This window comes from Triturus cristatus, chromosome 4_2, assembly GCF_964204655.1.
Source record: "Triturus cristatus chromosome 4_2, aTriCri1.1, whole genome shotgun sequence".
NCBI classification, from domain to species: domain Eukaryota; kingdom Metazoa; phylum Chordata; class Amphibia; order Caudata; family Salamandridae; genus Triturus; species Triturus cristatus.
The window spans coordinates 944,263,411-944,278,653 of record NC_140586.1 but is presented as its reverse complement, the minus strand read 5'-3'; the positions used below and the strand labels follow the sequence as shown (position 1 = coordinate 944,278,653).

The window sequence follows — 15,243 nt, the reverse complement described above, 5'->3', positions numbered from 1 at the left end:
AACGGCAACGAACAAAAGATCTTCACCAAAGAGCCCCTCTTTGGGTGCCGGTCGGGTCTTGCAGCGCCGACCCGACGAGGAGCAGGCCCAAATGATGAAGCATGACACCTAGCTGGCTGGGTGTGTGAGGGCCCTAGTTCCGAAAGGAGGAATTCCCCTCCCACCGATTATTTTAGGACTGCCATTTCTCTTTGTGACAATACACATTGTTGATCTCTCTTTACTTCTCTTGATCCACCTAAGGAACTGCATACCCTCTTCTCTAGTGTTGGCTTGGGCATGTATGTTGGACCTTCCAAACGCCCTTCTGTCCCCCTCTTGTTGATTAACATAAGGGGATTGCAAGCATTCAAACACTACTATGGTATGAGGCCTGGCATAATCAAAGAGGCTCTATCAGAGGTCTTATATTATGAGATTTCTGCCATAATTTGTAGCCGCACTACATGGCACCAAAGGGACAAGTGGATTTTGTTACAAGACAAGTAGATTTATGAAGCAACCTGTCCCATGGACAAGTAGATATTTTATTAAATTCCACACCCCTGTAACTGACATTGTTAGAATTGCAGTTACTATGACTCTTCTGAATCTAAGGAGTTCTTAGATAAGATAATTTGCAGTGGACTTCCTGGTAAAAGGGCAGAATGCGTACTGGCCACAAGGGTAGTGACCCGTAATCCTGGGAAGTTTCTACAAGGCATTTTGGGAGGTGGTGACAGTTCTTAGTGATCTAGTGGGTACCAGTAAGTTTCTTAAGCTGGTGTTTTGCGTAAATCAGAACAGAGGTTTGTCAAAACTAAGTTTGTTGCATGTAAGGATACACCAGTTTCTTCATTCGGCACACTGCTATGCTTAGTTACACAAATAAGTTATTTTCGGTGTTTTCTATTTTGATCCATTAGGAATGATTCTTTGTGATTATGTGCCCTTTTATTTGCTCCCTGAGTCAAATGTTCCAGAGATTTCCCATCTAAAAGCTTATTGGTAAGTATGACAGCTTCTTGTTTGTAATCGTCAATCTTGGAGCATTTTCTTCTTATGCAGAGAAACTGTCCAACTGGTTAATTTTCCAAAGTGCATGTGGGTGTGTACTTTGAAAGTGGAAGAGGCTATTCTTATCTGTAGCTTTTGTATAAAGTTTGATGACCAATCTGCTATGCTCATCTTTGATAGAGACATCAATAAATGGTAATTCGTCATTGCTTGTACGCACGGCGAATCTCAATTTGTTTCGGCTGTTAAGCTAATTTAAGAAGCGGGTTGCATTCTCCAATGTGCCATGCCAGATGATGAAGACATCATCTATGTATCTGCACCACAGACGCAGCTCCTGTTTAAAGGAGGTTATTATTCCATTTGATCTGTTGTTCGAATCTGTGTACATAGATACAGGCTATGCTAGGCGTGAAAGTGCTTCCCATTGAAGTTCCATGCAATTGAGTAGATGGTATCTTCAAATTGAAAGAAGTTCCTTGTTAGGGTGAAGAACACTAGTTGTACAGTCCACTTGACTGGTGCTTCAAAGGCCACTCCCTTTCATGTAGGATATATTCAATGACTCGAAGGCTTTCTTCTCAGTGAATGCTTGTGTATAAGGCTTCCACTTCAAAGCACATCATAAGTTCGAAAGTTACATCAAACTCTTGATCCAAGAGGATATTCAACAGGTTTTTTGTGTCTTTAACGTAGGACCTCATTTCTGAAACAAGTGGCCATAAAAACCAATCCACAAATTTGGAAAGTGGCTCGAGAAAGGAACCTATGCCAGGGACGATAGTGCGCCCATGTGGAGGAGTTCTCTGTTTACGTATTTTAGGAATATAAAAATAGGGTATCTTAGCTTTCACTGTAATCAAAAACTCAGCTTCCTTTCCAGTGATCCATCCTTCATTCTTTGCCTCTTCCACCAAAACATTAATCTATTTTTGAAGTGATTCAGTTGGATTAGTTTTCAACACTTTGTAATTTCTGGTGTCTCCTAATAGGGTAAGGTACGCCTCTCTGTAGTTATCTGCTGCCTGAATCACAATGGCGCCTCCTTTATCCACGTGTTTTATGACTAGGTGAGGCTTCTTCTCAAGATCTTCCCAGGGCTTTTCTTTCAATCTTTGTAAGATTATTGTAATTGGCTTTCCTTATGTCTATATTCTCAATGTGCTTTATCACAGCATCTTCAGGCCAAAACTTCAGGAGGGATACAACCTGGTTGAGAATTAAAAGATAATTCCAATTTCAAATATGTGTACCCTTGACAGTACAAGCTAAGGTTTATTCTTGAAAAAAGGCTTTAAGTCTTATCTTGCGGAAATTAAAATACTTGCCCAGGATCACATGATTTGAAGCCAATTTAGGGGTCAAGAGCATTAAAATTAGGTTGAGTAGATTATTTGAGTCACTAGACCTGCAAGTCTTCTAACATTTTCAGGATTTTTCGAGGCCTGTTTGGGACCTGACTGTACCAAACAGGATGTGAGAGCCCCCAACGCGGTTAATCTCAGCTGCCTGCTAATAAATTATCATAACTACTTAAAGTAACTACAGTCTGCTAACTCGGAGCGCTGCCCAGCCCGCCGAAGCACTGGGCAAACCTCAGGAGAGCGAGAAGCTGAGGCACACAGGATGTGATTTTTTCAAAAGGCTTCAGCTTAGCTGCTAGCTCCCTAAAAAAATTGAAATCAATTTTACTGTAGGCAATATGCCTGATCTGTTTATTAAGAAAAGCTATGCAAAAACATACGGTCGGATGTATTTATTGTGAAAAGCATATGTTAAATGTGCCTAGGGATATAATATAGGGGAATTCCTATTACACTGCATTAAAGCCTGCAGAGAGGTATTTGTTACCACAATCTCACATATTACCACAGAAGACTCGTATTTGCTCTAGTGATCGGTTTTTGTAATAACAATGGTTTCAATGAAATAGGCTGTAATTGGTGTGGCTTTACTCAAGCCAGTTTTAACTACAGCTTTTATAATACAAGTGACTTACGATTAAAAGATATATATTTGTCCAAAACAAAAACATGTCACTTAAATTGCTATACATAGATTGTGTATGATGGAAATCAAATTTTGATCTTGTATTTTTAGCATTGTACGAATTCAGAAGCGCCATGTAGACAGAAGTGTTCATTTTAAAACAAGAGCTAGCGAAAGAGACGGTAAACATGTGTCTTTTGGTGCTTGAGAACAAGTGATTGTAAAGGGCTGCAGGGTGTGCAAGTAGAAGCTTGTGTGTGGGATAAAACTTTGAAGGCAGCTACATCGGGCCTGTGCACTGAAGCACGATAAGAGAGTAGGTGTGATCTGTATCCACAAACAGGCACTTCCACATACCGAATTGGAGGTCAGGAACAGCACAAGCCCTCACTACACGAGCTTCTGCTTATTCTAAACACAAGAGCATGGCTTTAAAAAACAAGCATTTCCACTGCAATAGGTCTCGCATTGATGCGAGTTTAAGCTATTGGCATTGTAAATTACAATGCCTTTTATTTGCGTTTTTAAAAACGAAAACAAAAATAAAAGGCATGGTTATTAGCAATGTCAATAGCTAAAACTTGGGTAAATGCGAGACCTATTGCATTGCAGATACTTGTTTTCTCATCTTGTCACATTTGCTGTGCATTTAATGACAGCCTGACATTTGACCTCTGAGGGAAGCTGGGGTGAGAGGATTTATGTGGCAATCATGCTGGATACCAGGGAGAGTTGGAGAAAGGCTGTACTATGTTCTTTTTTTCTAGCACACAACAAAACGTAACTTCTGAAATATTTGCGCAGTTCATTTACAGAATATATCAATTGGCAAACCACAAATGAAGCACATTTTTTTTGTAATTCTGAAGTGTGCTGGAAACAAATAAAAATTTTAATACGATCAAATCAATACAATAGGTCATACCATTCCCACACACTGTTTTTGCGCTGTATAGTTTGATCAGTAAAACTGGATGCCTGTACAACTTTAACTGTTATTTCAACTGAAAATGTGCTGTCTGTAACGGCAGTGCACTACCATACCATGAATACTCTACAGCACGCCACTCCACGGCACTAACTTTTAGCCATGCTGAGCAGCAGCCACACTAACAGACAACATATCTAAAATGCATTGGCAAAGCCAACAGCTCTTGCATAGAAGAGACCTATTGGCTTTGCCAATGCCAGTTCGTTTAAGGGTCAGCTAGTAAGCCAAGACTAGTTCAGCCATTACGTTAAGCAATGTTAGCTTCAGGGGTGCGTAATCCCTATAGTCTGGTGCACAGAACATATTGTTTGGGGTCAAGGACAAGACGTTTTCAGGATTAGTTTGTTCTTTGGACAAGTAGGCCCAACCCCATGCAGCACCAACCCTTTGACCGCCAGATTACACTACCACATTATGGATCAGGGAAGGGCATTGTCTGCAGTGAAAGAATAGTTGTGCCCATACGTTAACAATGTTTGAACTTGTATTTATGGCTCATCAATACACAGCCTTTATTATTAGGGTGAACGCTCTAACAAAATGTTCTTAGTTCAGTCTGCACTACTGACAGTGGCTCCAGTATAAAAATGTGTACACGTTTGCAAAATTTAACAATATAAGGGTACGTTGAATGCTTCCAGGATGCTCTCCGATTAGATGCAAATATATGCAAAAGCTTGAAAGCAAGATTGAGGACTCTTTGCTTTCAAAATAAAATAGTCCCAAAAAAATGCAACTAGGAAAAAAACTTTCTCCTAAACCACTGTGACATTTTAAGTACCATTTCTTTGAAGCATCATTTATCAAAATGTGTTGATGTATGCTAGTATTTCACAAAAATATTCATAATCCAAAAAAAAATAATCAGCGTAACCAGTTGCAACAATCTTATAGGGAACATAAAAATAAGCAAGCTAATAGGTATGACTTTGGTGGTCAGCCTGGTTATGTCAATGCGTGCCTTATTTTTTGTAGGGTTTTTTATATAGCGCGAACTAGACCCGAGACATCGGGTATCAGAGTGCTTTACATGAACACCAGTTTCGTTACAGGAGGACACATTCATTTTTGTTAGGCACGGGGAGATTAAGTGATTTGCCCAGAATCACAGGATGGTGAGCATAGTTGCCGAGACTCGAACCTGGTCCCCCAGCTTCGAGGTCAACCGCTCTAGCCCCAAAAGAGCAGCTTTGGAGATTCATGATTGCTATTACATCCTCAGTGCGAACAGAAGGTAGAAATTTGGGAGCTAATGGGTAGTCTATATTAGCAAATCAGTCGGGGTAGGGGGCAGCAAAGGGCGAAAAAAATAAACGACGACTGAAGCAAATGACTTAGCCTCTTCTGCATACATCTACAAAAGAAAATAGACTGGATGCTAGAGCACGAGATAAAGACTTAAGACAGGTTTTCAAGTTAACAACTAAATACAACGATAATATATTCAAAACTCCACGAGGAGCAATGAAACGTAGGGCATGACCGTATGCCCCAGAAACACAGGTTACGCTAAAATCCGGGTCACACAGCTTGCATCACATCTCCTAGGAAAACGATAACAGTAATTATCCTGGTGGGTGTCCGCGGATGCTTAACCGCTTTGCTGCGGCGGACATTCCGCCGCAGGGCGGAAAAAAATGACAGCCGCGAGCCGTCCTCGGCACACGCCCACTGTGACGTCAGTGGAAAAGGTTAACCTCTTGAGTGCCCATGACGAGATGGTCTCGTCATGGGCCGCGGTTGCGCTGTGCCCATGACGAGACTATCTCGTCATGAACCCCGCCTGCTAATGAAAGGGCCGGCACAGGGCGTGGAAAGGGCGGGGCACTCAAGGGGTTAAGAAAAAAAAAAATACTTGTTAGCAACTCCCCAAACCCACTTAGCTTCCTGTATTCCACAAAAGGTCTTGCACACAAGATAGTCAATGATTGTAAAATCTTAACTTATTCGTAGGCGATTATGTGGAGTTTTTGGAAAGTCCGGCCGTCAGAATGATACGGCCCCCTCTCCAAAAGGCTGAAGTGCATACCTTAGAGAGCATCTTGTACTTGTGCTCTGGAATAACAGGCTGCCTCCAGATGTTATTAGCGCACGTCTGAAGGAGGAGGGGTCATCGGAGCAGTGTCATCCAGGGCATCATCGTAACTGAATGCCCGGCTCTGCATTCCCAGAGGCAGGGACATCTTGCCTAGAAGGTCCCTTGTGCCGTGTTCAATGGCTGAGAACAGAGAGCCCCATGGTCACTAAAGCATACATACAACATGGAGCTCCAAGGTCAAGCAGAAGATAGGCAAAATGCACAAACAAGGTGGGAGGATAAGGCCACAGACATAGGAATGTGGAACAAGTAAAGGTTCAAAGCAGTGAACACCAGGGAGGATACAAAAAGTGAATACCACAAGCAGAGAAACTAAAGGCAGCAAACCTATTAGTACGGAGGGTAAAGGAAGCGTTGATAACCTTTTTAAGTGAGGGAAAGCTCAGGGAAGTATTTGAAAAATGAATAATACGCACACAAAAATTACGACTGCCAAGATCTCACTTATACATTAGTTAAAGAAACTAATGTAAGTATAGATTAAGACCACACGCCTTGCGTATAAATAAAACAGGACAAGACAGAGGCACAGTCACCTTGTTCGTATGACGTAGTCCTCTAAATCTAAACCTACTCTCCAGTCAGTTCAAGGACCGCACCCCATTATGGCAAACAAGATGGATCAGGGCAGACTTATAACCTGATCATTTTCAAAGCCAAAAATACCCCAACTTTTGGCTCTTTTTGAAGCGCATAGCCACTTTGAAAACATACTTTAAAGATCAAGTACATGAAAACTTCTTATTGCCAGGTTGTTAGCACATAACTCAAACGACAGTGATTAGTGGTGTAACAATCTGAACGAATGCGAGGCTTGCAATTAGATAAAAGTCGACTGGCCATAAAATTGAGGTTATTTGTTTTTCTAGGGGAAAGAGGTGCTCTTTTTCAAAACGGGTTCTCTTTCTTTGAAGGCTATAACTGGGAAACAAGAAAGGGGGGAGGGGACTAGAGGCACAGGAACCACATCACGCCGGAGACGGTAGAGTGGAATGAAACCTAGATAGAAGATAAAATAATTTACCAGGAATAGCAGGTCGTGGTGATGTCATGCTATGATAGCGCAAAGATCCAGACCCTCTCCAGAATACGAGTTACCTGCCACACAGAAGAAAAGTTTTTTTTTTTTTTTTTTTAATCGGCAGAAACATAGTCTTGCTAAAGCACAGGAACATGTCAAAACGACCCAACCACACACAAACCATTCAAGCAACGAGGCACGACAAGCAGATTTGACCAGCCTGCCAAGCAAACTGCCAGCAACGAAATGTACTGCGGTTAACAATTAAGGATACGCACAACTAAAACCAAAGGCAAAAGAGATAAATAGGGCCGCCATGTGGGACAAAGCACACAGATAAGGTTTCAAACAGGGACCGGACGCACAGTGTTTCCCTTGCGGGAGCGAGCAGCGTTGCCATCTGTTTCGAAAGTGCGAGCAAGATAATTGAAAACAGATGGCGCCGCTGCTCGCTCCCGCAAGGGAATCATCAAATGTGCACGAGTGCCAATAGAGAACAGTGCAAAACACGCACGAGTTTAAACAAAAGTCCTGAGCGATTCCAAGAGGTCCCTCCTATGCAGAGCTTGCGCGGTAAGCGAGACCTATAAATATTTGCAGCAAGCCCCAGGTCACTTCCCAGATGCAAAAACAACTATTGAGGAACAGAATGCAGAACAATGTCATACATTCACCCCAGTACAGAGATCTGGGCCTAAATCCATCGTTTTTTTGCTCACCATACCATTCCAGTTTGGACCCAGCCATATGCAAATCAGTCTTGACCCTGTGCCCAATGGGAACAGTCCAGTCCGAACAGCCACGCCAGGTCCTCCCTGGACTGGAAACAAGCATCCTAGGACCGGTTTCGGGGTTTCACCCCTCTTTAGCCAGGATAGCTTGATTCCAGTGGCATGGAGAGCACGGGACTCACGTCTGAGCATACCCGTCCCACTCAGGGTGACAAATGCAAAAAGATCTATTGATGGACAGGATGCAGAACAATGTCATACATTCACCACAGTAGAGAGATCTGTTCTGCATTCCGTCCATCAATTGTGTCTTTTGCTTTCTCGCCCTAAGTGCGCCAGGTATGCCCAGACGTGGGTCAAAAAAACACATTCCACAATTGAAGCGTAAGGACAAACTAGTTCTCCAGTGAGGAACATGAAACAGAGCCAGAGAATTATTGGTAGCAGTGTCTTTGAAAGAGAAGAGTTTTAAGGTCCCTTTCGGAAGATGCGGAAATAGGTGGCAGTGCGAAGGTATGGAGGAAGTGAGCTCCAAATTCTGGTCGCACAGGCAGTGCACGCAGGAAATCGAACTCGGAAACATATGGCCTCCCACTCGCTATATAATGCAATGCCTCCAGTCTGTGCAGGTTTATTTTTTTTACTTCGCCCTCACATTCACAGACCCCCCCACAGACCCACCCCACATTCACTGACCCTGCCCCCACTTTCCCTGACCCCCACCCACAGACCCTGCCCCCACAGGCCCCGCCCCCTTGCAGTTCACAACCTAACCTGTCTTGGGTGATAAGAATGCCGCCGCAGTGCTGCCGCCAGCGAGAGCGCATCTGGGCCCGGCCTGGCCGGACCCGCCCCCGGGCAGAGGAGGGCATTCATCCACACTCTGGAAATAATCATTCAATGCCTCCAGGCTGTGCAGGTTTATTCTTTTTTAGCAACCCTTTTGACCTTTTGTGATGTTGCTGCTGATTGAGTAGTAATAATGGAACTATGCATAATATTGGCCTCCGGGCCTTGCTATAAAATCTTTTTTAGCAACACTTTTGACCCCACCCTCACATTCACAGACCCCCGCCCCCACATTCACTGACCCCGTCCTCTACAGACCTCGCCCCCAAACCCACAGACTCCGCCCCAAACCCACAGGCCCCACCCCCACTGCAGTTCCCAATCTAAGTTCTGTCTTGGCCGGACCCGCCCCCGGGCAGAGGAGGGTGCATTCATGTGCACTTTCGAAAAAATCATTCAATGCCTCCAGGCTGTGCAGGTTTATGTTTTTTAGCAACCCTTTTGACCTCGCCATCACACCCACTGACCCCTCCCCTCACGTTCATAGACCCCGCCCCCACTGACCCAGACTCCGCCCCCACATTCAATGCCCGTCCCATTCACAGGCCCCGCCCCGACTGCAGTTCCCATACTTTAATGCTGCCTCGAGGCCATTTCTTACCTTAACTACCGTTATGCGCTCGGTCTGTGAGAGGCGGCGAGGGAGGGCAGCCCACGTGAGTCCGGCTCGGAAGGCACCGCCAGGACAACCAACCGCGCGCGGGAGAAGAGCCACTATGATGATCCACCGCTGCGCATGCGCAGGACACACGGCTTGTCACAAGTACGCATGCGTTAAATTTCCTCTAGTTGTTACTACGCATGCCCTGAGAATACACAGCACATGAAACTGTAAAATTGTGTCACTGAGTATTGAGCAATCTCGCAAGGACAACGCAGCCTGTACAGAGTAGGGCTGGGCGGACTTTGCGTAGCAGAATTTTAAAAAAATTTGTGGAAAACGAGAGCACATCCTGAGTAGGGCTGGGCGGACTTTGCCTAGCGCAACTACGCACTATTCTGAAGAAAATTGTGGAAAACGAGCGCACAACCTCATGGACTGTGTGCCCGGGACGGGTCCCTCGTGCTTGGGCAGGCTCCCCGACCTCCCCAGCCTGGCTGTGTTGAGAAGCAGGGACCGGCCCCGGGCCTCCTGATTTTTGGTCAGGGCCTGGGATCCCACGTCCTGCGGCCTGCCAAGTGTCCATCTGCCCGGGACAAGGGACCCTGGTGCAGAGCCCCGGAGCCCTGCAAGGGCAGTCGGGAGCCCTACCGCTATGGCTCGGTGTGGGCAGCTGGGAGTCCTTCCGGTCCCGGCCATCTGGTCGCACCTTTCCCTCGGCCATCTGGTCGCGCGCAATGCTTTCCAATGGGGCGACCAGATGGCCGGGCCGGCCTGGAAGTCCCGATGAGGGTCCATTCGCCTCGCGGATCCCAGCCAGGGCTCCAGGAGGCCGGGCGCGTCCGCGCCTAGGGTCCCCTCCGTCACTCGGAGCGCGAGGGTTACAAGAAAGGTGGGTAGCCTTCCTCCGGATTAGTAGGGGCAGGGTATGCCGGGACACCCCTCCTGGGGATTGCGGTTCTCAGGCGGGGACCAGATGGGCCAAGCCCGGACGACACTTCCCCGGGGCGTCGGGTGCTTCCTCCTCCAGCCCGCGGCGAGGCAAAGTGCCCAGGACGGGCTCCATGGGTCTCCCGGGCGTCCCCCGAGGCCTGCAGCCCCAAAGCCCTGCAGACCCTGGAGCCCTTCAGCACGGAGCCCTGGAGCCCTGCAGGCCCGGAACCCTAGCAGGCCCAAGGCCCTGCAGCCCCGGAGCCCTGCAGGCCCGGAGCCCTGCAGCCCCGGAGCCCTGCAGGCCCAGAGCCCTGCAGCCCCGGAGCCCTGCAGCCCCGGAGCCCTGCAGCCCCGGAGCCCTGCAGCCCCAGAGCCCTGCAGCCCCGGAGCCCTGCAGCCCCGGAGCCCTGCAGGCCCAGAGCCCTGCAGGCCCAGAGCCCTGCAGCCCCGGAGCCCTGCAGCCCCGGAGCCCTGCAGCCCCGGAGCCCTGCAGCCCCAGAGCCCTGCAGCCCCGGAGCCCTGCAGCCCCGGAGCCCTGCAGGCCCAGAGCCCTGCAGGCCCAGAGCCCTGCAGCCCCGGAGCCCTGCAGCCCCGGAGCCCTGCAGCCCCGGAGCCCTGCAGGCCCAGAGCCCTGCAGCCACGGAGCCCTGCGTGGGCAGGCGGGAACCCTACCGCTATGGCTCGGGCAGACGGGAGCCCTTTCAGTTGCCGGCCACCTGGTCGCGCCTTTCCCCTCGGCCATCTGGTCGCGCGCAATGCTTTCCAATGGGGCGACCAGATGGCCGGGCCGGCCTGGAAGTCCCGATGAGGGTCCATTCGCCTCCCGGATCCCAGCCAGGGCTCCGGGAGGCCGGGCGCGTCCGCGCCTAGGGTCCCCTCCGTCACTTGCAGCGCGCGGGTTACAAGAAAGGGGGGTATCCTTCCTCCGGATTATTAGGGGCAGGGTATGCCGGAACACCCATGCTGGGGCTGTGCGGTTCATTGCCGGGGACCAGATGGGCGACGCCCGGGCAACATCCTCCAAGGCCTCCGGGGGCTTCCCTCCTCCGGGCCGCGGCATGGCAAAGTGCCCAGGGACGGGCTCCACGGGTCCCGGGCAGTCCTCCCCCGGGCGCCCAGGCCCCGAGAGCTCCGGTGGACCTCCCCGTGCCCGAGGCCAACCCGGGAAGCAGAGTCCCCCCCCGAGCCCTTGGTGTGAGGGTGGGCAGGCGGGAGCCCTACCGCTATGGCTCGGGCAGACGGGAGCCCTTTCAGTTGCCGGCCATCCGGTCGCTCCTTTCCCCTCGGCCATCTGGTCGCGCGCAATGCTTTCCAATGGGGCGACCAGATGGCCGGGCCGGCCTGGAAGTCCCGATGAGGGTCCATTCGCCTCCCGGATCCCAGCCAGGGCTCCAGGAGGCCGGGCGCGTCCGCGCCTAGGGTCCCCTCCGTCACTCGCAGCGCGCGGGTTACAAGAAAGGAGGGTATCCTTCCTCCGGATTAGTAGGGGCAGGGTATGCCGAAACACCCATGCTGGGGTTGTGCGGTTCATTGCCGGGGACCAGATGGGCTACGCCCGGGCAACATCCTCCCAGGTCCCCGGGGCTTCCCTCCTCCGGGCCGCGGCATGGCAAAGTGCCCAGGGACGGGCTCCACGGGTCCCGGGCAGTCCTCCCCCGGGTACGCCCAGGCCCCGAGAGCTCCGGTGGTCCTCCCCGTGCCTGAGGCCCAGCCGGGAAGCAGAGTCCCCACCCCGAGCCCCTGGTGGGTGGGCAGGCGGGAGTCCTTTCAGTTGCCGGCCACCTGGTGGCTCCTTTCCCCTCGGCCATCTGGTCGCGCGCAATGCTTTCCAATGGGGCGACCAGATGGCAGGGCCAGGCCTGGAAGTCCCGATGAGGGTCCATTTGCCTCTCGGATCCCAGCCGGGGCTCCAGGAGGCCGGGTGCGTTCGCCCCTAGGGTCCCCTCCGTCACTCGGAGCGTGCGGGTTTCAAGAACGGGGGGTAGCCTTCCTCCGGATTACTAGGGACAGGGTACTCTGGGACCCCTCTCGGTCCTCAGCCGGCAACTGGGTCCTGCCGTGTGGCAGGGTGGCCGGAGGGCCTTCCCCTGCGCGCCCGGGAGCCCCGGATGGGTCCAGGGGCCCGGCCGGGCCCCGGGTCGGGGTCTCCGGCCCCGGGTGCCGTCCCCCGGCCTGCGGCACCGCCAAAGGCCCGGGACGGGGTTCCGTTGTGGCCGGGGTGCCTCCCGTGGCTGGATTGGGTTCAGGAGCTCCGGCCGGGCCCCGGGGAGGGCGGCCTCCCCGCCCCGGTCTCCGTCCCGGGTCCTGCCGCGTGGCAGGGTGCCCGGGGAAGGGTCCGGAGGGCCCGGGGAGGCTTCCCCTGCACCTGCGGTCCTCGGAGCCCCGGCTGGGTCCAGGGGCCCGGCCGGGCCCCGGGTCGGGGTCTCCGGCCCCGGGCGCCGTCCCCCGGCCTGCGGCACTGCCAAAGGCCCGGGACGGGGTTCCGTTGCGGCCGGGGTGCCTCCCGTGGCTGCATTGGGTTCAGGAGCTCCGGCCGGGCCCCTGGGGGCCCCGGGGAGGGCAGGCTCCCCACCCCGGTCTCCGTCCCGGGTCCTGCCGCGTGGCAGGGTGCCCGGGGAGGGGTCCGGAGGGCCCCGGGAGGCTTCCCCTGCGCCTGCGGTCCCCGGAGCCCCGGCTGGTTCCAGGGGCCCGGCCGGGCCCCGGGTTGAGGCCTTTGGCCCCGGGCCCAGTCCCCCGGCCTGCGGCACTGCCAAAGGCCCGGGACGGGGTTCCGTTGGGGCCGGGGAGCCTCCCCTCGCTCGTCTGGGTCCCGGAGCTCCGGCCGGGCCCCTGGGGGCCCCGGGGAGGGCGGCCTCCCCACCCCGGGCTCCGTCCCGGGTCCTGCCGCGTGGCAGGGTGCCCGGGGAGGGGTCCAGAGGGCCCGGGGAGGCTTCCCCTGCGCCTGCGGTCCCCGGAGCCCCGGCTGGGTCCAGGGGCCCGGCCGGGCCCCGGGTCGGGGTCTCCGGCCCCGGGCCCCGTCCCCCAGCCTGCGGCACTGCCAAAGGCCCGGGACGGGGTTCCGTTGTGGCCGGGGAGCCTCCCCTCGCTCGTCTGGGTTCCGGAGCCCCGGCCGGGCCCCTGGGGGCCCCGGGGAGGGCGGCCTCCCCGCCCCGGGCTCCGTCCCGGGTCCTGCCGCGCGGCAGGGTGCCCGGGGCGCGGTCCGGAGGGCCCGGGGAGGCTTCCCCATCGCCTGCGGTCCCGGGAGCCCCGGCTGGTTCCAGGGGCCCGGCCGGGCCCCGGGTCGGGGTCTCCGTCCCCGGGCCCTGTCCCCCGGCCTGCGGCACTGCCAAAGGCCCGGGACGGGGTTCCGTCGTGGCCGGGGAGCCTCCCCTCGCTCGCCTGGGTTCAGGTGCTCCGGCCGGGCCCCTGGGGGCCCCGGGGAGGGCGGCCTCCCCGCCCCGGGCTCCGTCCTGGGTCCTTCCGCGTGGCAGGGTGCCCGGGGCGGGGTCCGGAGGGCCCGGGGAGGCTTCCCTTGCACCTGCGGTCCCGGGAGCCCCGGCTGGGTCCAGGGGCCCGGTCGGGCCCTGGGTCGGGGTCTCCGTCCCCGGGCCCTGTCCCCCGGCCTGCGGCACTGCCAAAGGCCCGGGACGGGGTTCCGTCGTGGCCGGGGAGCCTCCCCTCGCTCGCCTGGGTTCAGGTGCTCCGGCCGGGCCCCTGGGGGCCCCGGGGAGGGCGGCCTCCCCGCCCCGGGCTCCGTCCTGGGTCCTTCCGCGTGGCAGGGTGCCCGGGGCGCGGTCCGGAGGGCCCGGGGAGGCTTCCCCATCGCCTGCGGTCCCGGGAGCCCCGGCTGGTTCCAGGGGCCCGGCCGGGCCCCGGGTCGGGGTCTCCGTCCCCGGGCCCTGTCCCCCGGCCTGCGGCACTGCCAAAGGCCCGGGACGGGGTTCCGTCGTGGCCGGGGAGCCTCCCCTCGCTCGCCTGGGTTCAGGTGCTCCGGCCGGGCCCCTGGGGGCCCCGGGGAGGGCGGCCTCCCCGCCCCGGGCTCCGTCCTGGGTCCTTCCGCGTGGCAGGGTGCCCGGGGCGCGGTCCGGAGGGCCCGGGGAGGCTTCCCCATCGCCTGCGGTCCCGGGAGCCCCGGCTGGTTCCAGGGGCCCGGCCGGGCCCCGGGTCGGGGTCTCCGTCCCCGGGCCCTGTCCCCCGGCCTGCGGCACTGCCAAAGGCCCGGGACGGGGTTCCGTTGTGGCCGGGGAGCCTCTCCTCGCTCGTCTGGGTTCCGGAGCCCCGGCCGGGCCCCTGGGGGGGGGGCCCGGTGAGGGCGGCCTCCCCGCCCCGGGCTCCGTCCCGGGTCCTGCCGCGGCGGCAGGGTGCCCGGGTGCGGGGTCCAGAGGGCCTGGGGAAGCTCCCCCTTCCCTTTTGCCTTTCCCCTGGGCCATCTGGTCGCGCCTGTCCCCTCGGCCATCTGGTCGCGCACGTCCCCTCGGCCATCTGGTCGCGCAGGCCCCTTCGGCCATCTGGTCGCGCAGGCCCCTTCGGCCATCTGGTCGCGCACAATGCTTTCCTATGGGGCGACCAGATGGCCGAGCTCGCCTGGAAGTCTCGATGAGGGTCCATTTGCCTCCCGGATCCCAGCGAGGGCTCCAGGAGGTCGGGTACATTCGCGCCTAGGGTCCCCTCTGTCACCTCGTGCGCACGGATTACAAGAAAGGGGGGTAATTTTCCTCCGGATTACTAGGGAGAGGGTCAGTCAGACCAAAGTGATGTTTGGCGATACTGAATCAGGGGAAGGCAGACCCGGGGCCCGCCCGCCGGGGCCCCCAGGGGCCCGGGTACGCTCCTGCCTCTCAGCCCCTTCCCGATGGTCCTTTCTCTCCGAGTTTTCTGGGTCGGAGCCCCGTGAGGTCCGTGGATCCCGAGACGGGGGAAGGCAGCCCCTGGGCCCGCCCGAAGCGGGGCCCCCAGGGGCCCGGGTGCGCACACCTGCCTCCCAGCCCCCTTCCCGACGGGTCTTTTTCTCCGAGTTTGCTGGGTCAGACCTCCGTGAGGTCCGGCGATCCCGAG

The 15,243-nt window shown here is 55.3% G+C and overlaps 1 protein-coding gene across 3 annotated transcripts in view; it reads right to left on the bottom strand.

Annotated features, from left to right (window-relative positions):
- The window catches only part of LOC146839023 (uncharacterized), a 432,821-nt gene that overhangs the window by 101,616 nt on the left and 315,962 nt on the right, over nucleotides 1-15,243 (bottom strand). For all 3 annotated transcript variants that reach the window (XM_085603057.1, XM_085603054.1, XM_085603055.1), the window contains exon 2: nucleotides 9,277-9,555. The gene's annotated coding sequence lies outside the window, so the exon portion shown is untranslated. The remainder of the gene's footprint in view (nucleotides 1-9,276; nucleotides 9,556-15,243) is intronic.